Here is a 24,585-nt window from a genome sequence, read left to right on the forward strand (position 1 = left end):
CACCCCCAACTTAGGCGCTTTGCCTCGTCTATCTAGTAGCATCAAGGAGGGAACGGGTGCGAAGATGGGTAAATTTCACAACGGGTGAGGTTTCATTTGGCTAGCCAAGAAAAAGGTCAAAAAGGCTCAAAAAGGGAAACTAGTGATATTTTCAACTTTTGGAGAGACTTATTTAGGCACAGTGACTTATTTACACAAAGAAAGCCTAAGATCATTTCACAACCAAACTAACTTTCGGATTTCAAACAAGACCAACCAGGCAAGTTCTAGATTATACATGCGTAAACAGAATTAAACTAACAACTCGCACACAAATCGGCATAAGGACTGTCATTTTTGCACTTGTGGCCTCCTCAGTAGTCATTCATCACACACAATACCCCAATAATCACAATGTCATATAAAGAATCAATCATGTCAAACAATAACTGTTCTAAGTATGCATTTTTCAAAGTTTCTGATGGGTCCAAATTTTTCAACAAACCACAGCACATGCCAACAGTTACACAGTAACACCAAATAAGTCAAAATTATTCTACTTAACCTAAGCAACATCCTAAACATGCCAGTTTCAACAAAATAAAACTCCCCTCAGGAAAAGAACTCTGGCAAAGAAAAGCCAAGGGGGTTCCTAAACACATATTTACACTACCCTACTATCAAATGGTCCCACCCCCAACTAAAGAATCAAGCACTGTCTCAGTGCTTCAATTATAAGAACGAGGGAAAAGAAATGGTACCTTGGTGCTGTGAGCACCTCATGACTGGCCCGCCGCATGAGGACTCTCCTGGCTGGCGCTGCGGCTCAACTAATGATTGAAAGATCGCCTGCTGCAGTTCCTTCTTTTCTGTCTTCTGTAATCTCAAGGCCAACTCCTCCGGGTCCTCAGATGACTCACGGACCCTCTTTGCAGTATCGCGAACAGAGGGTTCGACATCCTCCGTCTCTTCCTCAAAATCAAGCAAATCCAACACCTTAAACGTAGTAGGCAAAATGGCCCGTGGTGCTGGTGCTGGTGCGGCTACCATCCCGTGCACCTTGAGTGCCTCAAGCTCCTTTTTCAGCTTCTCCAACTCACTCGTCAAAGAACTAGACTCCCCACCGGGTGTGGTCTTCTCTCGAGTCAACAATCTTGCCTCAAAGCTATCTATTCTAGCCTGATACACCTCGTGTTTTTTCTCAAACTTCGCACGGATCTCTGTGGTCGCCTCAGTAACCAGCTGCTGCACTATTCTCACTACTTTCGGCCTGAATTGTTGCAAGATTTTGTCTACTTGCCTTTCGGTCCGTACCGCCTTGACTGCAATCTGGCTGTAGTTAGCAGGGCTGAAGTGTAGCAACCCCAGCTCTGGATCAGCAGGCTCGGTTGTCGCAGCGGCAGTGGCAGACCCCGATGGAGGGCCCTGTGTGGCCGGAGGTGGTGGTGTAGGTCGTGCCTCAGAAATACCCAGTGTGGGTGCAGCAGCCTGTGTAGCTACAGTATTTGGACCACCTATCGTGGGAGCCTCAGGCCCAGTAGTAGCAGCACCAAACTCGCACCCTGCTGGATCAGTCCCATAAGCACGGCTCAGACTCAACTCGAACTGAGTGTCGTCGTCATCACCGAACTAATTTGCCTCCCGGTCCTTTTTTCTTATCACCTTATTTTTCCTCCAATCCCCTACATGCGCAGCTATGATGGTACCGTCCCAATCTGGAAGCTGAAATATCCTTGCCCGTCGACACAATTCCATGACAAGGCACGGAAATACCATGTTCTGGTTGGGCTTGTGTGCCCGCACATGCAGCTCCTCAGCTATTAACTCTCCAATATCCATCGGGTACCTTGACATGAAAGAGGCAATAGTTACTGCCTGACTGGTGGAAAGGGTATTATCTGCCTGGGTTGGCGTGATCCTGTACTGCAGCAACGTCCACCAGAATTTAGCCTCTGTGGACAAACACCTTTTAGTGATTTTGACTTTCCCATCATTTGTCCATTTTTGCTCGTATAGCTCAGATGTGATAAGTGTCGCAGTACACTCCCTGACGGATTTCTTGTCCTTCCTGTCTCGTTTGTCTAGGAACAGGCTCAGATCAGTAGGAGCCACAAAATCATCACCAAACAGGACCCTGTTGATGGCTTGGGAGGAAATATCAACCAGGGAGTTCCGGACCGTCACATTTTCCAGCATGGGAATCTAATGCCAGGCAAGATTTGACTTCTTCATCGACATCAGGACGGCCCCATATGATGCATAGAACTCCCGTACAATATGCGGAGCATACTGTCCCGGCTCATGAGTGAACGCATCTAACTTGTACCCTTTGATGGTATCATCCAGCTGTGGATGGGCTGAAATACCATCGAAAATCAGCCACCGTTCTTCAAATATTTTTCGCGCCGGCTGTCCACCAGATTCGGTCCCGGCCATCCATTGGTCATACAATTGCTTTGACCCTTTTCACGAGAATCGCAACTTTTCTTCCTCCAACCGTTAGGTCCGGACAGCCAGTTTTCGACCCTTAGGCGGCGTACCATCATCGGGATCATTATCATCACTAGGCCCCGCTGAGTCACTCTCCGGATCCGTTTGGGTGGCAGCCCCCCCTGCTTGATGCTTCCGCGTCAGAATCCCCCTCTTCAGACTGGAAGGCTTCCGACGTAGACTTGGACGGAGTCATAGTCGGGGGCTGTGATGATGTTGCCGCTGTGTCTTGCGTGGGGGCCCCCATGACCTTGGGTGGCGGTATAACCTCAGCATACTCGGATCCTGATTGTTCCCCTTCCGAATTGGAAGGTTCATCTATCAACCTTGAATCCGAGCGCGCTTTCTTTCTTTTGCCCGTGCTTTGGGCCCCCGCTTTCTTTGCGTTCCTTTTCTGACCCATTCCTGCAAAAGACACAACATATTAGTTACCTCGGAACATCCAACCAAAGATAAGATAGTTTGACTGTGCACAAAGTATATGTTTTGTCTGTGGTCGTAAACACAAAAGACGGATCGTAAACTGGTTTACGGTCCGTAAAGTACGATTGTAAACTGGGCAGTTTTCTTGATAACATTCTGTCGCTTCATGTAATCCTAAATACGGACCGTAAACTGAAATACGGTCCGTAAAGTTTGATCATAAACTTCGCATTCCTTTGGATAACATTCTGTCCATTTGTGACATGCTTAAATACGGACCGTAAATTGAAATACGGTCCGTAAAGTGTAGTCGTAATTCGTACCACAGACAGATATATATTTTGATTTCAAAATTTCATTTCGCATCTCGGTTTCACATTGTGTTCGGGGATTAGGTTACTCAGACTTCACCCATTTTCTACCAATTTTCATAATTCCCGCAAGAGTCAAACCATTGGTGGGCAGACCAAAACTTCAAATTTTGAATTTTGAAGTATGGAATGCCCTCCAACCCATTTGGGTTTAATTAACAATTACCCACGAGATTGATTTGCTAGAATCTTCTCAAGCATTGCTTCAACCTTCGAACTACCCTGCTCTGTTGACTGCCCTTTTGGTGGTATATAAGGATTGGAACTCTTGTTCCCAAAGTTGTTGCTGTTGTTGTAGCTCGCTTGGTTCGCACCACCATAATTATTGTTGTAGTTCCCAAAGTTGTTGTAAGCACCTTGACCTTGTTGAGGTCTCCATTGATTCTGATTCTGATAGCCACCTTGGTAATTCTGTCTTTGATAACCCCATTGAGAGTTATTAACAAAATTTGCGTCCTCAACCTGCATAGGTGGCCCATCAAGGAACAGACCATCTTGAGCATGGTACATCCCTTTTGGCAAAATTGTATCATCCTCACAAATATTTACCTTCTTGATTTGAGATTCATCAAACTTTTTCGTCAGCAAGGAAATGTTTGTTGCAAGTTCTGCCAATGTTTGCTGGGTGTCTTGATTCTCCTTCACTATATTCTGGATCATAGCACTACCATACGGTACCACATCAGCACTGTTTGAGTTCCAACCCTGATTATGAGTTGTCAGCTTGTTGAGTATGGTGGTCACTCGTCGAAAGGTCATGTTCATAAAACAACCATCAGCTGCATTGTTAGCTACTGACTGTGTTACTGGATCTAACCCTCGGTAGAACTTCTCCATCAATATATTTTCCGGAAAACCATGATTTGGGCTCTTCTGCAAATATTCCTTGAATCTCTCCCAGGCCTTATATAATTGTTCCCCCGGTCGCTACTTAAACTCATAAATCTTGTCACGAATTTCAGCCTTCTTGCTAGGAGGGTACCACTTTGTAAGAAAAGCAATCACCATCTCTGCCTACGAAGTAATTGAATTTCTGGGCAGTTTCTCGAACCATGTTCTTGCTTCTCCAGCTAAGTAATATCTGAATAACCTCAACCGAATAGCATCTTATGGAACATTGTTCTGGATGTGATTAGCACACACATCCACAAAATTGTGCAAATGACGTTGAGGGTCATTCTCGGTAGAGTTCCGAAAGTACCCCTCAAGCTTCAACAACTGGTATAGAGAAGAGTCAATTTTCACAGTAGCAGCTCCAACTCGAGGCTGAACAATAGCAGATGCATAGTCCTCCTCTGGAACAAGATCAGCGAAAATATTCTCATCATCAGATTCATTCGCCTGATTTTTCAACCGATTCCCATGGTTACCAGCACGTTGATTTTGCTGATTCTGATTCATGTTCATCTGGTTTACATAGAGTAGCAAACAAGGTGTGATGGAATAAGCACAAGACTTCAATCAAAGCAAACACTATTTAGTAATTTCAAAACCGTATTCCCCGGCAACGGCGCCAAAATTTGATATGCTCAAATTACACCTATTAATGGTATAACGCGGACGTTGTCAAATATAGTAACCCAACAAGGTTGGAGTCGAATCCCACAGGGAATATGGTGTGAAAAGGTTACTAAAGGAGTAGATGCTAAGTTTTAGGTCTAATGTCTTAATCCGATGATTTTGGTAAAAAATTGGGTTTTCTATAACTAATTGCTAAACTATTGCTTTGGTGGAAATTTATGGTAAAAGAAACTAACGTTGCGTCCCCGTTAGATAGAGTGTATGATCATGGGTATTGATCTTGATATACTTGTAATGGATCATTATATAAATGCACTTAATCTCTATGTGAATCTCTACTATTTCCCAATAAATAAAGATTATATCTTTCTATGATTTTCCCAAATATAAGAAAGTGACTATGAAGAACGATTAATCATGCCATGTAAATTCTTCTTATTCCTTAGTGAATTTATTAAACAAAGTTTAAAGCTTTGAGTCCTTGTTAGTTATTCTTACCAACCCTAATTATTTTCCCAAATAAATTAAGGTTTATGGCTTTAATCAATGTTTGCAACCATTAATTATAAATGAAGAATGAAGAATAACTAAACCCTAATAATCCATTATTTGTATATCAATTACAAAACCCAATCACTAAACATCCATCATTGGGTTCACAACTCTAGTAAGGGAATTTAGCTACTCATGACAAAGAACAAGAAATAAGAAATTGAAGAATTCATAATTGCTTACTTTGGAATGAAAGATGAATTGATAATACTTGAATTGATGTTTGAATCTTCAAAAACTAGAGAGTATTTAAGGTTCTAAGTCAAAAGAGAAAAAATATAAGAACTGGTGTCTATTAAAAACCCTACAATGACTATTTATAGGTTTTGGAAATACAAAAGTTACAAATTTGCACTTCAGTCCCGTCGTTACGAAATACGGTCCGTAAACTTGTTTACGGACCGTAAAGTCAATTTACGATCCAGTCATTCTTCAGTGGTGAACAATTTCCTTCTTTTGAAATACGGACCGTAAAGTGGTTTACGGCCCGTAAACTGCATGATCGTCTTTCACTTGCCAAAACTCAGACTTTTTGCCAGATGCTCGAATGATTAAATACGTGATGGAATACGGACCGTAAACTAAAATACGGTCCGTAAACTTAGCTCGTAAATCTCCACCTTCTCAGCTTGTCTTTCTGTTTCTGGTATCTTTTAATACGACCATGGAATACGGCCCGTATTGTACTTTACGGACCGTAAACTGAGTTTACGACCTGGTTTAGCATCTTCAACTGCTGTCATGCCAAATCTGTTCCTTCTCCTGAAAAACACTAAAAACCACGTAAAATCACATGGACTTGCTTAAAAACAAGTAAAACTTATAGCAGAAAAGCATCGATTTGTGGCGTAAAATCACGCCACATCACCCTTGATCTTGAATTGGCTACGGTGATTCATGCATTTAAGATGTGGAGACATTATTTGTGTGGAATACATGTTGATATTTATACAGATCATAATTGCCTCCAGTATATTTTCAAGCAGAATGAACTGAATTTGCGACAAAGGCGATAGTTGGAGCTGTTGAGATATTATGATGTTAACATCCTATATCATCTCGGGAAAGCAAATGTTATGGCTGATGCTCTTTACCGTAGATCCATGAGAAGTTCATGCAATTTTCAGCCAGAGAAAAGAGAGATAGCTCGTAAGCTCCAACAGTTAGCTAGCCTAGGAGTTCGAGTAGTGGACTCAGGCAGTATGGGAGCTATCATTCAAAATTCAGCGGTCTCGTCGCTAGTAGTCGAAGTGAAAGAACGTTAATACGAGGATCCTATGCTAATTCATTACAGGAGTAGACTTCCCTAGAAGAAGCAGTCATCCTTCGAGATTTCGGGAAATGGAGTTCTCCGATGTCAAAGCAGGTTATGTGTTCCTGATGTTGTAGGGCTACGTCAACAGATTTTAAAAGAAGCCCATTGTTAACGAAAATGTATCATGACCTTAAATCTATATATTTGTGGAATGGAATGAAGAAGGACATAGCGAAATTCATAGCTCAATTTCCTAACTGTCAGCAAGTGAAAATTGAGCGCTAAAATCCCGGCGGATTGTTACAAGCTATAGAAATTCCAACTTGGAAATCGAAAGTGATTAACATGGATTTCATTGCAGGTTTACCCCGTTCTCGATATAAGTATGATTCTATATGGGTGATTATGGATAGACTCACAAAGTCAGCTCATTTCTTACCGGTCAGAACTACCTATGTAGGAGAAAATTATGCAAAGCTTTATGTTAAAGAGATAGTGCGACTTCACGGTGTTCCAGTATCTATTATCTGCGATAAAGGGACTCAATTTACAGCCAATTTTTGGAAAAATTTCCATGAAGGTTTGGGGACTCAGGTGAGTCTTAGCACGAGAGCGTACCATCCAGACGCTTGAGGATATGCTAAGGGCATGTATATTAGATTTTGGAGGTGGTTGGGATGATCACTTTCCACTTATTGAATTTGCATATAACAACAGTTACTATTCTAGCATCCAAATGGCCCCGTATGAGGCTAAAAAGAGACTAAATTGATCGGGCCAGATTTGGTCTAGCAATTGATAGGGCCAGATTTGGTCCAACAAGCTATAGAGAAAGTCAAGTTTATACAAGATCGATTATCAACAGCTCAGAATCGTCAGAAATGCTATGCAGATAACCGTCGAAGGCACTTAGAGTTTCAAGTGAAAGATTAGGTATTCTTGAAGGTCTCGCCAATGAAGGGTGTCATGAGATTTGGAAAAAATGGCAAGCTTAGCCCCCGATACATCGGACCTTATGAAACTGCTGGCAAGGTAGGCCAAGTGGCTTACGAATTAGATCTACCTCCTGATTTGGAATCTGTCCACCCATTTTTCCATGTATCGATGCTTCGTAAGTGCATCAAAGATCCTTCTACAATTGTACCAGTTGATTATGTCCAAGTTACCAAACAATTGTCTTATGAAGAAGTTCCCATTGCCATTCTAGATAGGCAAATATGGAAGCTCGGAACCAAAGATGTAGCTTCAGTTAAAGTTGTATGGGGAAATAAAAATAGAGAGAAAATGACTTGGGAAGCAGAAAAAGACATGAAACTCCGACGCCCGCATTTATTTTTACCCCCAGAGGAGGCTCAGGCAGAGACGCCATTGTCCTCAGGTATGTAGTGCTTTCCTTGATGCTTTCTTGGTCCTGTGTAGCCATGGTTATTGATGTTGTTGTTGTAGCCGTGTGAGGCTATGTATTTTGGGTTGCTGTGGCAGGATGGTAGTGCCATATTATAGGGGAAACTCGAGCAAATTTTTTATAGAATCCCCATGAACCTAACATTCGAGGACGAATGTTCCTAAGGGGGAGGGGGGGGGGGGAAGAATGTTACATCTTGGAAATTTCGGATTGTTGACTTATGACTAGGCTAACGTGAGCTTTAGGTGATTATGAAATCCTTACGACATTAATGGAAGTATTAGATATCTTAAGGTGCAAACAATAGGATTTCAAAGTTGTACGAATATGTGAAATTTAATTTGTTGAAGGAAGTGAAATGTAAGTCGTGCTTGGAAAGGTTTTCGCTATAATGAGCTAATTTTTATTTGGTAATGTCTTGAGGGGATCCTATAGGTCATATTGTATGGTTTATGTAGTGTTAGATAATTGCTAAGAAGGTTCCACAAGGATTGAGAGTCAAACAAATCAATGAGAGAAAGTTTCGGATAACTGTGAGTTATACGACCACTTATTCGGTCCGTATAAGGGGGGTCCGTATAACATGACCTTTACAGAGAGGTATTTTTTCATGGTCGTGTTATACGGTCCACTTATACAGAGCGTATAATATTATACGGTCCACTTATACGGAGTGTATAATATTATACGGACCGTATAAATGGTCCGTATAAATCCATCGGGCAGATTTTTTATTTTTGTATAAATAGATGACCCTTGTTCTTTTATTTCATTTCTCACATTTCCACAAGTCCTGAGAGCTCCAAACACTTCTCAAAGCATATTCCACTCCAACCCAAGAGAAAATCAAGATCAAGAGGCAAGAATCAAGATACCCATGTGTTAAAAGTCTTGCTAGGGTTAGTAGACTACAAGAAATTCTTGGGTATTGAAGCTAGGGTTTTCATATAAGTTGATAGCTGATCCAAAGCTCATTCTTATGAGATAAAAGGTTAGTTTTCATGCTTATTTAATGTTATCAAGAATGCTTAGTTGTTGAACAACTTGGGTAGAAGAAGAAAGTAGAAAATGAGGTCTAAATGTAGCCTTTATGATGCTTTTGAGTAGTAAGCTAACTTGAGTCATGATTCCTAGTATGATATGGGTATAATCTTGTTATCGAAGGTAATAATGATGATGAGAAAGCATGCATGAAAATGTGCAAAGGGTCGGTATGAAGTTATTAGTATAAGTTGAATATGAGAATGAATTTTGAAGACTTAATGGAATGTAAGTACTCGATTATGATATTATGGATGTTATTATGGTTATTTGGGAGTTGTTTTATAATATGGTGGAAGTTGATGAAATAGGGGAAATCCTGCCCAACTTTCGTTAGATCATGAATTTTTATAGTTTGCATTTAAGAGTATCATTAAGGCTTAATTATGGTATGAATCCTTCTAAATGTAGATTTCTCAAGCTCGACGGTGAACGTTAAGTAGTTAAGAAGATGACGAGGTATGTAAGGCTAGCCCTTCTTTCATTAAGGCATGATTCCATTGCTCTATATATATAATTTCTCATGAGTTCCATAAGCGTCATCCAAATGATTCCATCCCTAGAATTACTAAAGCTCATGATTCTCGGTATTTTCACGATGCTATTACCTCCTTTATATAATAGTGGATCCTCTAAGGAAAGATGTAATAAAAACTATGATGGTGATGATGTTGATCATACTCAATGGACTTATGTATACGTGTCTAAGTATGTATGGCTATTATGTAACACCGAGCTTATATGGCCGGGTATGATACCTATCGCGCACGCACCACTGCTGTTGGGTACGGATGACACTGAGCCTTGGTAGGGCTAGGTACGTATAACACCGAACCTTATTCTAGTCGGGTATGTAAGACGCCAAACCTTTATGTATGAAATGGACGTTTCCCATTAGAAATAGGGTAAGTAAATATGACGAACGTCGCTAGAGGTATACATAGATTTTTCATTCAATGATTTCTCTATCTTATGTTATTTCCTATGTCCCCTTTATGTTATTGATTATGCTTTATATTCTTAGTACATTATTCGTACTGACGTTCTTTTATTTGTGGGAGCTGCGTGGTGCTCGCAGGTGGACACGGAGATAGACTCTATCCATAGATTGTTTGTTCAGGGACTGCATAGAGGAGCTCCATTTGATTCGGAGCTGCAGCTGTTCGTACTATTCTTTTGTGTACATACATATGGGCATGGCGGGATCCTATCCCGTCTATATGATGTTACATACTCTCCTTAGAGGCTCGTAGACTTTTGTGTATGGTTAGATGTCTTATAGCCTTGTTGGCTTATATTTTTGTATATCATTTTGTTAGCCTCGTCGGCTTGTGTACATGGATATGAGCATAGTTGTTGATGATGATATAAGTGTGTCGTTTCCCAATGAGATTAGTATTATTGATGTATAGTAACCATGCGTAGGCCATGTGGCTCACCTAGATGTGAATGTGAATGTACGTTAAAGGATGCCCGGGTGGATTTGCACCGGATGCCCGTCATGGCCCTCCGGTTGGGTCGTGATACTTTCATCCACCATTATTTGCCGCCCGAGGTTCGAAGGGCCCGAGCTGATTGGTTTCTGAATTTAAAGCAAGGAAATATAAGTGCTCGAGAGTATAGTTTCCGTATGAATTCATTGGCTAGGTATGCCCCGATCGTGGTAGCCAATATAGGGGACCGGGTGCATCGATTTGTGAGTGGCTTAGGGCCACATTTGATCAAGGATTGCTTGAGAGCTTCACTTTAGGACGGGATGGATATTTCCCGTATTCAGGCCCACGCCCAAAATTTGGAAGAGCAACAGCAGCCGCAAAGGGGTGAACGCGACGTTGATAGAGGGCATAGTTAGAGGGCCAGATCTGCAGATACTAGTGGTTAGCATAGAGGAGGTTAGAGGCAACAACATTCCAGATATTCAGGCCAGCCCGCGACTAGTGTACCTCCTCAGTTTGCGGGCAAGATCAGTAGCAGGTTCTTCTTCATCCGTGCACCCTGTAGGGCAGGCTCCCTAGACTTCAGCAGGTCGTGACAGGGGCATAGGGGTAGGATCCAGTTCAGGTGGCCCTCAGCCTCGTATTTATGCATTGGTCAGACGATAAGATCTTGAGTCCTCCCTGACGTTTTCACAGGTGTATTATCCGTATTCTCTCATGACATTTATGCATTGATTGACCCAGGTTCTACTTTTTCGTACATCACTCCTTATATTGCTGGTCGTATTGGGGTAAAACCCGAGCCAATCAAATGTTTTGAGGTGTCTACTCCTGTTGGTGACCCAGTAATAGCGAGACAAGTATATAGAAATTATGCGATTGTGGTATGTGATCGTCAGACTATAGCTAATTTGATTGAGCTGGAAATGTTAGATTTTGATGTGATTATGGGCATAGATTGGCTGGCTTCTTGTTATGCTAACGTGGATTGTAAAACAAAAATGGTTCAATTCCAATTCCCGGGAGAACCAGTGCTTGAATGGAAATGTAATACAACGTCTCTAAGGGGTAGGTTTATTTCTTATCTCAAAGCGAGAAAGATGATTGCAAAAGGCTATATTTTCCATTTAGTCCGGGTTCATGACACCGAAGCAGAGCCGCCGACTCTTCAATCCGTTCCGGTAATAAATGAGTTTTCGGATGTATTTCCATATTAACTTTCAGGTCTTCCACCGGAAAGGGAGATTGGTTTTTCTATTGATGTGTTGCCGGACACCGAACCTATATCCATTCCTCTGTACAGAATGGCTCCTGCAGAATTGAAAGAACTAAAGGCACAACTGAAGGATTTTCTCGAAAAGGGATTTATTAGACCCAGTTCATCGCCATGGGGAGCACCTGTTTTGTTCGTAAGGAAAAAAGATGGTTCTTTGCGAATGTGCATTGACTATAGGCAATTGAACAAGGTGACGATAAAGAATAAGTATCCACTTTCGAGAATCGATGATTTGTTTGATCAATTGCAGGGTGCTAAGTGGTTTTCAAAGATAGATCTAAGGTCAGGATATCATCAAGTGAGAGTTAGAGAAAAAGACATTCCGAAGACGGCTTTCAGGACCAGATATAGTTATTACGAATTTCGGGTAATGTCATTCGGTTTGACCAACGCTCCAACAGTGTTCATGAATTTGATGAATAATGTGTTCAGGCCTTTCCTGGATCTATTTGTAATCGTGTTCATTGATGACATTCAGGTATATTCTCGGTCAGAAGCAGAGCATGCAGATCATCTACGTATTGTCCTTGGAATTCTTCGGACTTGAGAATTATATGCAAAATTTTCAAAATGCGAGTTCTGGTTGAATTCTATAACTTTTCTGGGCCATAGTATCTCAGCTGACGGTATTCGGATTGATACTCAGAAAATTGAGACCGTGAAGACTTGGCCAAGAAAATTAAGGCCGTCAAGACTTGGCCAAGGCTTATAATGCCTACAAAAGTCCGTAGGTTTTCGGGATTAGCGAGGTATTACAAAAAATTTTGGAAGGATTTTATTCTATTTCGGCACCCTTGATGAAGCTAACTTAGAAATCTACAAAATTTCAATGGAGCGATGCTTATGAGCACAGTTTCCAGGAATTGAAAGAAAGATTGACTTCACCAGTTTTGACACTCCCAGAAGGATCAGAAGGCTATGTTGTTTATTGTGATGCCTCCGGTATTGGGTTTCGCTGTGTATTGATGTAGCACGGTAAGGTTATAGCCTATGCTTCCAGGCAGTTGAGGAAACATGACAAGAATTATCCGACCTATGATCTTGAATTAGCTGCAGTCATTCATGCACTAAAGATGTGGAGGCATTATTTGTATGGCGTTCATGTTGATATTTATTCAGATCACAAGAGTCTCTAGTACATTTTCAAGCAAAAAGAGTTGAATCTACGGTAGAGGCGATGGTTAGAGCTATTGAAAGACTACGATATGAGTATTTTATATCATCCCGGAACAGCAAATGTGGTAGCCAATGCGCTTAGCCGAAAATCCATGGGCAGTCTATGTGATGTTTAGCCGGAAAAGAAAGAACTAGTCCGTGAAATCCACTAGTTAGCTAGCGTAGGATTCTGCTTAATAGACTCGAGCAATACAGGAGTTGCTATACACAATCCATCTATTTCATCCTAGACATGGAAGTGAAAAAGCGCCAATATGAAGATCCCAAGTTGAGTCACTATAGAGATGCCTTTCCATAGAAGGAAAAGTCACCATTTGAGATTTCTGCAGATGGGATTCTCAGGTATCGGAGCAGGCTATGTGTTCCAGATGTTGCGGGATTACGCCATCAAATCTTTGAAGTAGCCCATTACTCCCGCTATTCCATTTATCCAGGAGCGACAAAGATGTATCATGATCTCAAGTCAATGTATTGGTGGGATGGAATGAAGAGAGACAGAGCAGAATTTGTAGCTCAATGTCCAAACTGTCAACAAGTGAAGATTAAGCATTAAAAGCCAGGAGAATTGTTACAGGCTATGAAAATTCCAGCCTGGAAATGGGAAGTGATCAACATGGACTTTTTTGGTAGGTTTGCCTCATTCTCAGCGTAAATATGACTCCATATGGGTGATTGTTGACCGACTCACGAAGTCAGCTCATTTTCTTCCAGTCAAGACTACATACTCAGCAGAAGATTATGCAAGGTTATATGAGCCGTGACGGGAGTCTGACCTCTAGCGACCAAACACCCCTAAATACTTATCTGAGACATACTGAACATCAATGGCCCATAAATGGCACAAACTAATCTCACAAAAAGGAAACATCAGAACTCCGTACAATCTGCATATATATATATACACACACAACATGCGGAAGAACAGTGTAAGCTATCTAGGCTGCTACATAAACTGTACATAAAAGAATAGAAGCCGACAAGGCTATATCATCTGACTACTACATACAACTGTCTACTGACCTCTACTTGAATAAAAGCTGTAGAAAGGATGGGATAGGGCCCCGTCATACCCATATGCATACATATCTCAAAAGGGGTATACCAAAACTGACTGCAGCTCCAGATCAAATGGAGCGTACTGACCACTGCTAGATCTAGAGGTCCAATTGAGCTGGACCACCTATCTGTCTCCCTGTACCTGCGGGCATGAACGCAGCCCCCCCAGCAACGGGGAGTCAGTACGGATAATGTACCGAGTATGTAAGGCATAAGAACAACAACATATATATATATATATATATATATATATATATATATATATATATATATATATATATATACACATGAGAATTATAGATAAGATCTGAACTCATAAATTGAAATGACTAACTGCATGTACTTGTATGAACTAGTATCTGTCTAAGTCTATATAAATCTGCGTAACTGACAGTGCCTCTGGGGGCACATAATATGCATGCTCATACCTATCAATGATGACAGTGCATCTATATGAATGCGTATATAACGCCTGATGTATGTGCGTATATAACGCCTGTAAGCCTCTATGGCATCTCGTCATATCATATTGGCTCCTCTGTGGCCATAATCAATATCATCATCATAGTAGTAATGCGTATATAACGCCTATATTGCTTCTCATACTTTACATATATCTAATATTCGCGTATATAACGCCTGATATGTGTGCGTATATAACGCTTTCTAGTCAAATTTACATAAATATATAATGAATGTAATGCATGACTAAGTTGTATGCACAGGACTGGCTACATAAGACTGGACTCATGAATAGAAGGATTACTCATAAATGGGGCACATGAATCATCAAAGACTGAAGTACTTCTAATGCCTCTAAGAGTAGAGTAATATGGAAGCTCGCTTACTCGCTTGTTGGATCATATAATAGGATCATGCCAAAAGTAGGAAAGAATGACCTTAACATACCTTGGAGTATACTCAATTGTCCAACTTCTCCCTCTCGAACTTGCAAGTCTACAATTAAGATAACATAGGGCTTAATTAGGCTATTTACTCCGCTTACTAACCATGCTCGCATGCATATAAAGCTCAACGAACTATAGACAGCAATTTCCTTTGTAAGCTTACAACTCTCCAACTCCTCATTCGACCCCACATCAACTACAATACTCACATCAACAATGAAAACACACACACATATATATATATATATCAAAATATATTCAAATCCATTCCCAATCATCTCTTAACATAACCCTAAGTTACTATCTTTCCCATCATCAACTTCCCACTTCCAAATATGATGAAACATATTGTCAAATCTTCACTAATATGATGAAAAATATTGGGAGAGGATATATTAGGGTTTTTCTGATTGTGGAAGGAGAAAACTATGAAATAGAGTCGTGGAGCACCTATTTATACTTGGAAGCCAAAAAGGCTATAGCAGTCCGATTCGACGAGTGGGTCGACGGCCCGTTGACGTGTCGAAGGTCCATCGACTTGCCCGTCGACCTGTGCCTACAGATGCATGGCTGCGGGATCCCATCGACGCCGCACGTCGACGGTTCGTCGAATATGTCGACGACCCGTCGACGATGACTGGTGTCCTACAGGTTTTTCTAGTTCAGTTCAGATCATGTTGATTCGATACATTAAACTTTAACTCTATAAATTGCCCGGAATATCTACTGGTACCCTCGTACACGGAATAAGACATTTTCTACCTCCAAACTCAGGCTCGGGTCTCGATTTCAAGGGCATACCCGACTAGGAAACCATAGGTTCTACCACTACGAACACGAGGGGTGTATCACTTAAAAAGATGGTGCGACTTCATGGTGTCCCAGTATCTATTATCACAGATAGAGGAGCACAATTTACTGCTAAATTTTGGAAGTCTTTTCAAGAAGGTTTGGGAACTCAAGTAAGACTTAGCACAACATTTCACCCACAGACGGATGGGCAAGCTGAACGCACTATCCAGACGTTGGAAGATATGTTGCGGGCATGTGTATTAGACTTCGGAGGTAATTGGGATGAACATTTGCCACTTATCAAATTTGCATATAACAACATCTATCATTCCAGTATCCAAATGACCCCGTATGAAGCTCTATACGTAAGGAAGTGTAAGTCTCCAATTGGGTGGTTTGAAGTAGGAGAGGCACAACTAATAGGTCCAGAATTGATTTAACAAGCAGTAGAAAAGATCAAGTTAATCCAAGACCGGTTGTTGATAGCTCAGAGTCGTCAGAAATCTTATACAGACAATCGTCGACGAAACTTGAAATTCCAAGTCAATGATTAGGTATTCCTAAAAGTGTCGCCAATGAAAGGTGTAGTGAGATTCGGCAAGAAGGGCAAGCTTAGTCCTTGATATATTGGACCTTATAAGATTGTGCGCAAGGTGGGCCAAGTAGCTTATGAGCTAGATATTTACCTCCAGAACTTGAATCAGTCCATCCAGTTTTTCATGTGTCGATGCTCCGTAAATGTGATGAAGATCCTTCTAGAATCATGCCGGTAGATGACGGTCAAATTACTGAGAAATTGACTTATGAAGAAGTACCCATTGCCATATTAGATAGGCAAGTGCGAAAACTCATAACCAAAGATGTATCCTTAGTTAAAGTTTTGTGGAGAAACAACAACAGAGAGGAAATGACTTGGGAAGCAAAAGAAGATATAAAGTCTAGATATCCGCATTTATTCCCACACCTAGAAGAGGTTCAAGATGAGACACCATTGTTCCCGAGTATACAATGCCTTCTTTTAATGCTTTTGGTTGTATGTGGCCATGCTTTCTTGCTGTTGTTATAGCCCTGTGAGGCGATATTATTTTGGGTCGTTGTGACAGGATGGTAGTGACATATTACAGGGGAAACTCTGGAGAAATTTTTGTAGAATCCCCGATAACTTAACATCCGAGGACGAATGTTCCTTAGGGGGGAGAGTGTTACACCTCGGAATTTCGGGTTGTTGTGCGGTGAATAACTAATGCAAGTTAAGGTGTATATGATGTCCCTACAAGTAAGAAGGGATACTTAATGATTCTAATTAGGATTCCAAAGACATTTGAGGCAAGAGAAGGAAGCTCATTGGAGAAAGTTAAGGTAGAGAGTGTCTTACCCCGTACATAAATGTACCAGTAGGTATTCCTTGCAATTTACAAGATTATAAGTTGAACGGATCGAATCGATGCAATTTGAACTGAAACAGGAAATTCTGCAGACATCAGTCAGTGTTGACGAGCCGTCGACATGTCGACAAACCGTCGTTGTGCACCGTTCATATGTTTCTCCAATTAGATATCTGCAGGCGTAAGTAGAAGGAGCAAGTCGACGGACCGTCGATATGTCGACAGGCCGTCGACCCGCTCTTCGAACCGCCTCGCTGGAACTTTTTATTTCCAGTTATAAATAGACGACCCTTGCTCTTATTTTTTCAGTTTCCACTTTCTCTACAAGTCTTGAAGACTCTAGAATATTTTCCACACCATATTAACACAAATTCAAGGGGAATCAAGGACTAATTACCAAGAATCAAGAGAATCAAGTGACAAAAAAGGCTCACTAGGGTTGATAGAAGTCATGAATTCCATTGATATTGAAGTTAGGGCTTCTCTTAAGTAAAGGATATTCATCCAAAGTTCACCCTTACATGATCAAAGGTGAGTTTTACATCTATTTCGCGTTATTAAAAGTGTTAAGTGGTTGAAAGACTTGGATTAGAGAAGAAAGTAGAATATGAGCTCAACTATAGAAATAATGGTATTTTGCGTAGTAAGTTAATTTGAGTCATGATTCTTAGTATGAAATGAGTATAATCCGGTTATAAAGGATGCTAATGTCGTTGAGGAAGTATAATGTGAAGTATGAGTATGGTGTTGTGTTGTAGCTACGGTTGTGGATGATTTTGAAAGGGAGTTATGAGGATTGAATAATGTTTAACTTGAAGAAGTTTATTGATTATGATGTTATGGGTGTTATTATTGATGTTTGAGAGTTTTTTATTATATAGAGGAAGTTGTTGAAACAAAGGAAATGCTGCCCAATTGTCGTTAGCTTTTAGTCGCCTTAGCTTAGTCTTAAGCATGTTTCTAATGATCTAACGTAATACAAATTCTCTTGAATGTAAAGTTGTGAGCTTGGAAGGAGAAGACTTAGTCATTAAGGAGACGTAAAGGTATGTTAAGGCTAGTCCCTTTCTTTCAAAAGGCATGATTCCTATGTTATGATTCCATATATGTTTCCATAACCTCCTTACTTCCAAAAGTTAGAATTTCATGATTCTTAAAAGCTTCTTATGACACTAAAGATGAGATGTTCCAAGATAATGATGATGATAATTGTCACGACCCATCCCCATGGGCCATGACTAGTGCCCTAACTGGACACTGGTATACGTACCTGCTAAATATAGTCAGACTGAAACTAAGGACAAAGTGGAAACTTGCGAAAGAACTCCAAAGGTTCATAACGCCATCATATATATATATATATATATATATATATATATATATATATATATATATATATATATATATATATATATATATATATATATCCAGATGACCTGTCTCTTGAGGAGCCACAACTAATCAAAATATAATGTCATACGCAAGCCGACAAGACTGCCACTACATGTCAATATGATACGCACGCCGACGAGGCTGCCGCTACATATCAATACCATACGCAAGCCGACAAGGCTGCCACTACAGACGAACATATCCATAGCATATCGTACAGACACAGCTGGACAAAACTTATACACAACCTACACATATGTCTACAGACCTTTAAGAGTATCGATAGTAAAATATGATGGGACAGGGCCCCGCCGTACCCCTGGATAAACATATATATACATCAAAAGATCTGTACCAAAAGTCTAGGCTCCGGAACAATGGAGCTCTCCAAGACAGCTGAGTAGAAATCCTAAGTTGGAGGATCACCAAATCGAGTATATGTACCTGCGCGCATGAAACGCAGCCCCCCTGAGAAAGGGGTCAGTACGAGATATGTACTGAGTATATAAAACATGAAATACAATAAAGAGGATCATGACTGAAATAGAGATCACAGGAGACAAGTATGACATTCAAAATACCAATACACTTGCCTGATGAAATGTAAATCATGCATATCAATATCATATATCATACCCGGCCCATTATGGGATTCGGTGAATAAAGTCATCACATGCAATCCTTGGCGCCACAATCACATCATCATATCATCATATCATCACATCATCATATCATTATATATATATATATATATATATATATATATATATATATATATACCGTACCCGGCCCTCTAGTGAGTGACTCGGTGAACAATACAGTGATACTGTGCACGAAAACATACCCGGCCCGGGACTCGATGAAAGATATAATGACAGTATGCACGAGCAGAGTAGTGAGTAACCATATGCAAATCAAATCATCATCTGAGACTCGATAGGATAGACAAAATGAACTAACACTTGAATATAAACAAAGGAAGTTATGTCAAGTATCCCTCGAACGTCATTATGAATTATGTCAAATGGGACTTCAAGAATCATAAACGTGTATCGAGACAATATGAAATAACTTATGGAAATCAAGGACATTAACCATCCTAGTGTCTCTAAGAATATGAGCTTCTTTGGAGTCATATACGCGTCATCTGTTTGTTTCATAAAGATCATGCCAAAAAGAAAGAAGGGTTAACTTTACATACCTTAAGTCGCCAATATAAACCTAAAACGAACTCGTCTTAATGCTGATGCTAATCCTCTAACAAGGAAATACATGTACGACTTTAGATGGCTTTCATATATCGTGTATATCAATTGATAATTTGATCCTAAAACGAAACAGGTAGCATCTCCCCAATTCCATATATCACCATAACAGCCAAAATGACAAAAATAGATCTCAACAACACAACATATATATCTATAATGACCTCATAATACTTTATAATGATCGTCAAGCTTGAAGTAGGATCTGTACAACCCATGTCACCTTTTGTATGCTTCTTTATTAACCTAATAACATTCTAAATAAGATAAGGAAGTCATTTACTACAAATTCTATCCTTATATCATGTGATTATAACGAGAAAACAGCTTACAAACTCAACTCTTTCCAAGTGACGACTTTATTCTCAAGTTCGGGTTTATTTCATCAATTCCCACAATGTAGCTAAAATATCAATCACAATACCATTAAAAATATTAACAAATACATATTCAAATAGAATCAAATCCATTCCTAAACCACTTCCAAAACAGCCCAATATAAATTCCTATACCGGTGCTTGTATACACTTCTTTATTTCCGTATATACATAGTATAACAACAAACATAACAACAACAACTACAACCAATCCCACGATATTCCAGCCCACAAAACAATTCATAACAACCACCAAACAGCCCACATGATAACAATAACAATTTATCCGATTTCCGATATAGTTTTCGTAATTCTTTTATCTAGCAACGCAAATACGACTCGGATAATTCAAATACATCTAGGAGAGAGGATTTCTTACCTTATATGCAAAGAAGTACTCTTTTTTCACCTTACTTCACTTTGAAGAAAGCCCGAATTCAACAACACGATAAAACGGAACAAAGTGTGCAAAATCTGTATGATGTCCTTGTAATGAATTATACTTCGATCAATGATTGATATGAAGGGAACGTTGCTGCTGGTCCTATAAAAAAAATTATGTTGCTGCCTAATGAAGTGTTGCTCCTCTTTGTCAACCATATTTATGTTGCTGCCTCGCCATAATATTACAACAATACTGTACGAAGCCTAGTAGATTTTCCACAAAATGAACTAATGTCCCCCTTTTCCTTTATTAGCAACGTAGGGCCCCTTACCTAACATTCCTATCTTTAATACACATCATGTCCTATGGCTACCACCTACTCATTACAAAAGTGCATAGTCATAAGCCCATTATTCCCCCTTATTCCACGTTGACCTATATAAATGCCACTTATCCATTTAATTGAATTAATACCGTAATTAATTTCTTACTCTCCCAATTTATCCCAATATTAACCAATCATCCACATTTTTAATTTCATGATCTCAATTCACTTAAATAGTAATCATTTTTAACACACTCCATATACTCATTATCATGCTCATGTAATATAGCACTAGTCCATAGCCTCATTTTCCACACGTAAAATATTATTTTCGATCATCGCCGTCACACTTTTTCATCTTAAATAATTTTGGGACTTCATTCCTTGTATACACCGAGCTCTTGATTTTTATCCTTGGATATGATCGAGTTCTCCGGGCTCGGGTAAATTTTCTCCTGTTGGACGATTCCATTTTTCTAGTCCGAAAATACGAGATATTATAGCTTGGACCGTATTTCATCAAATAAATTTCGAACCTCGACAAAACTTATTTTCTTAGATTGTTTTAACTTCAAATCCTTACGATACATGTGTACCATCACTTTAACCACCTATAAGCTTGGGGAATAACCTCGTGTCCATTACTAATATCATTTAACTTGCACACTTTCCAATGCATGAGAACACGTGATGTAACAATAATGATGCTATTATGAGCTTGATAAATCCTACCTTTATGATTTCATTGATATTATTTCTTGTTGTTGCCTCACCTCATGATATTAGTTCCTTTAAGGTAAGACATAGCGATGATGATTATTCCATAATGTAATTGGAGGTTCCCGACCTTACGTCACTCCGATAGAGTTGTAGCTTTCGCTTGGGCTCTCACACATGCTATGTATAGTATATGATGTACATGGATATATGAGTATGTATACATGGGATATGGAAAAAAGGATGAGGCGTTATATACGCAATACCACCTAATCAGTTGGCATATTATGATATCGTCACGAACGTGGGATGTATGGATAAATGGATTGGGCCATTCGTTCCACAACAATATATAGATGTATAATGAATATATGGATAAATGGATGGGGCTGCACGTTCTGCAACAATATATGATACATGATACGATTATTGGGCTATACGTTCCGCATCATTAATGATGATATATGTATATATGAATATATGTATCAAAGATGTTAAAGAAAGGTAACATGCATGATATCCGCCTTCAGAGGCTAGCAGTACAAGTTATCTCCTTATCTCCTATTTCCTTACTTCTTTATGATATTATTATTCATGTCTTACATACTCAGTACATTGTTTGTAGTGACGTACTTTCTTTTATTGATGCTGCGTTCATGCCCGCACGTAGACAGGGAGACGGCACAAACGCCTAGGAGCTTTATCAGCAGCTATACAGGAGCACTCCACTACTCCGGAGTTGCCGCTTATTGATATATTCTTTTGTGTACATATTTGGGCATAGCGGGGTCCTGTCCCGTCCTTACGATTTCAGTACTCCAGTTAGAGGCTCGTGGATACTCATGTGCGTGTAGTGGATGTCATGTGGCCTCTTTAGTGTATATTTTGCATATCATTTTGTAGCCTCGTGGGCTTATATATACATATATATATATATATATATACGCATATTCTTGGGAGATGTGTAGTAATCATTTCATAGTAAGCTTTACTTTTAGAAGTTATATTTGGTTAGGTTGAGTATGATAATTAAGCATGACAAGTGGTGCTCGGTAGCCACCTACGGGTACCCGTCATGGCCCTTTGGTTGGGTCGTGACAATAAGTTTCCTTGAGCTACCACCAAATTTTTTTGCTAGAGAGGTTGTCTTCCCCTTAGCATCTACAGTTGGAAAACCATTAGTAGTTGATTTTGCTACTGCTAATAAGACAAGGCCAAGTTGTGCAAAGGTTATGGTGGAGATTTATTTAATGGAAGCACATCCACATCATGGAAAAATGGGTACCAATTAATTTTGATTTTCTTCCTAAATATTGCAAGCATTGTAAATTACAAGGTCACTCTGAGATAGAGTGTAGGCTTTGCATCCAAAAATAGAAAAATAATATAGGGATTCATTGAGGCAAGACAATAAGAAAGAAGACAATGCAAGGAGAATGTCCGAGAGAAAAGAAGAAAAAGTTATGGGGGGGAGACAAGAGGATACAATCAGGCGAAGCAGGAGTGGATGCAAACAAGAAAAAACAAATACATCAAGGATTCTAGTGGTGTCATTTTAGGGGAAATAAAAGAGGTGGAAGAATTACAAGAAGTCAATAATATGGTACAAACTCGCAATGCCTTTGAGTTGCTGACAACTGAAGAGGAAGGAGTGCAAGAAGAGAACAATGAGGAACCTGTCACAAAAAAGATTGATGATCAGTTGGAGATTCAACAACAGGAAAGATATGAGGAAAAAAGTCAGGAGAAAACCCCAGGAACAGGTGCAAAATCACAAAAGCTTGATCATTCAACACAGTCATCAAGTAAAAGCAGCATAAATATTCAGATAATGGAGGAAGAAGAAGACGTCAATCCAGCTTGTATCAGCCCCAAACAAAAGCAGACAACAGAGAAATTAAGCAACAATAGTATAAACAATAAGGAACAAATGGAGATTCAACAATCAGCAGGGAATAAGGTACAAGACAGTCCTTTACAATCTTCAGCAAAGAGTCAATCTTCAGCAAAGAGCATAGGGAATAAGGTACATGACAATTACAATAGTCCTGTACAAGAATAAGAAAAGAGCACACAAGATGGGGATCGCACCCAAACATGGCAAGTAATAGTTCAAATAATAAAAGGGAGGAAAATGAGACAAGCACAACGTTGGAGGTCATAAACACTCAGTATGAACAATTAAAAATAGGACTGATAGGGGAGTAGGATCTTGATAAACACTCAATTGAACAAACATGCTAGCAATGGCCAGAACTGGAGATCTTTCTCCTAAACAGGTGGACAAAGGAATGGGAGAGGTAAAAAAAAAAGTAGAGTGTACCATCAAATGGTGGTGTTCAAACTAGAAAAACTGTGCAGAAGCCTAAATTTCCATTATGAATGCTATAATTTGGAATATCAGGTCTGTGAATACAATGGAAGCTTATATAAGGCTAATAAAGATGCATCACAAATATCAATTTGGTTTTATTTGTTTACTAGAACCTTTTTAGGATACATACAAAATAGAGAAGTATACAAATATCAATTTGGGCCTTTGTAGATGTTGCTACCAAACGCACACACAAGTATACGCTGTCGTACAAGGAATATAAGATTTAAAGTCTAGATATCGTACCCACAGGGACTTATCATTAACTATTTGCTAAATTAAACTATACTAATTATCTACACAAGAAGTAAAATCTCAAGATATAATTATTAACAAAGTAAAAATAATAAAACAAATAATGAACTTCAACCAAGAAAGAGCGGATTTTTATTGGAGAAGAAATAGATTTAGGGCTATGACCAATAACAATTCAGTTGAGTTTTCAAATCGTTCTACCTATGGGTTACTAGTCAACGGGTTGATATTAACTTTATGAGTATCTTCCGAGTTGCTCACAAGCCTGTAGATGCAACTATAACGCCTATATCCCTATGGTCGTCAGAGGTAACAAGAACGCATTTACTTCTCCGTATTCAACTAAGTGAGGCTAAAGGGTATATTCCTATCCTCAGTAGCGAAATGATTATATCGAACAAGCTCTATTTATTCTTATTACGCATGCAA

At 39.6% G+C, this 24,585-nt stretch overlaps 1 non-coding gene across 1 annotated transcript; it reads left to right on the forward strand.

Annotated features, from left to right (window-relative positions):
* The first annotated feature begins 4,116 nt into the window (after positions 1-4,116).
* LOC132634493 (small nucleolar RNA R71) lies at positions 4,117-4,222 on the forward strand. The gene has a single exon (XR_009580212.1). It is a non-coding gene; the product is annotated as a small nucleolar RNA R71 (small nucleolar RNA).
* Positions 4,223-24,585: the final 20,363 nt, after the last annotated feature.

The sequence above is a fragment of the Lycium barbarum genome, chromosome 3 (genome assembly GCF_019175385.1).
Source record: "Lycium barbarum isolate Lr01 chromosome 3, ASM1917538v2, whole genome shotgun sequence".
Classification (NCBI taxonomy): domain Eukaryota; kingdom Viridiplantae; phylum Streptophyta; class Magnoliopsida; order Solanales; family Solanaceae; genus Lycium; species Lycium barbarum.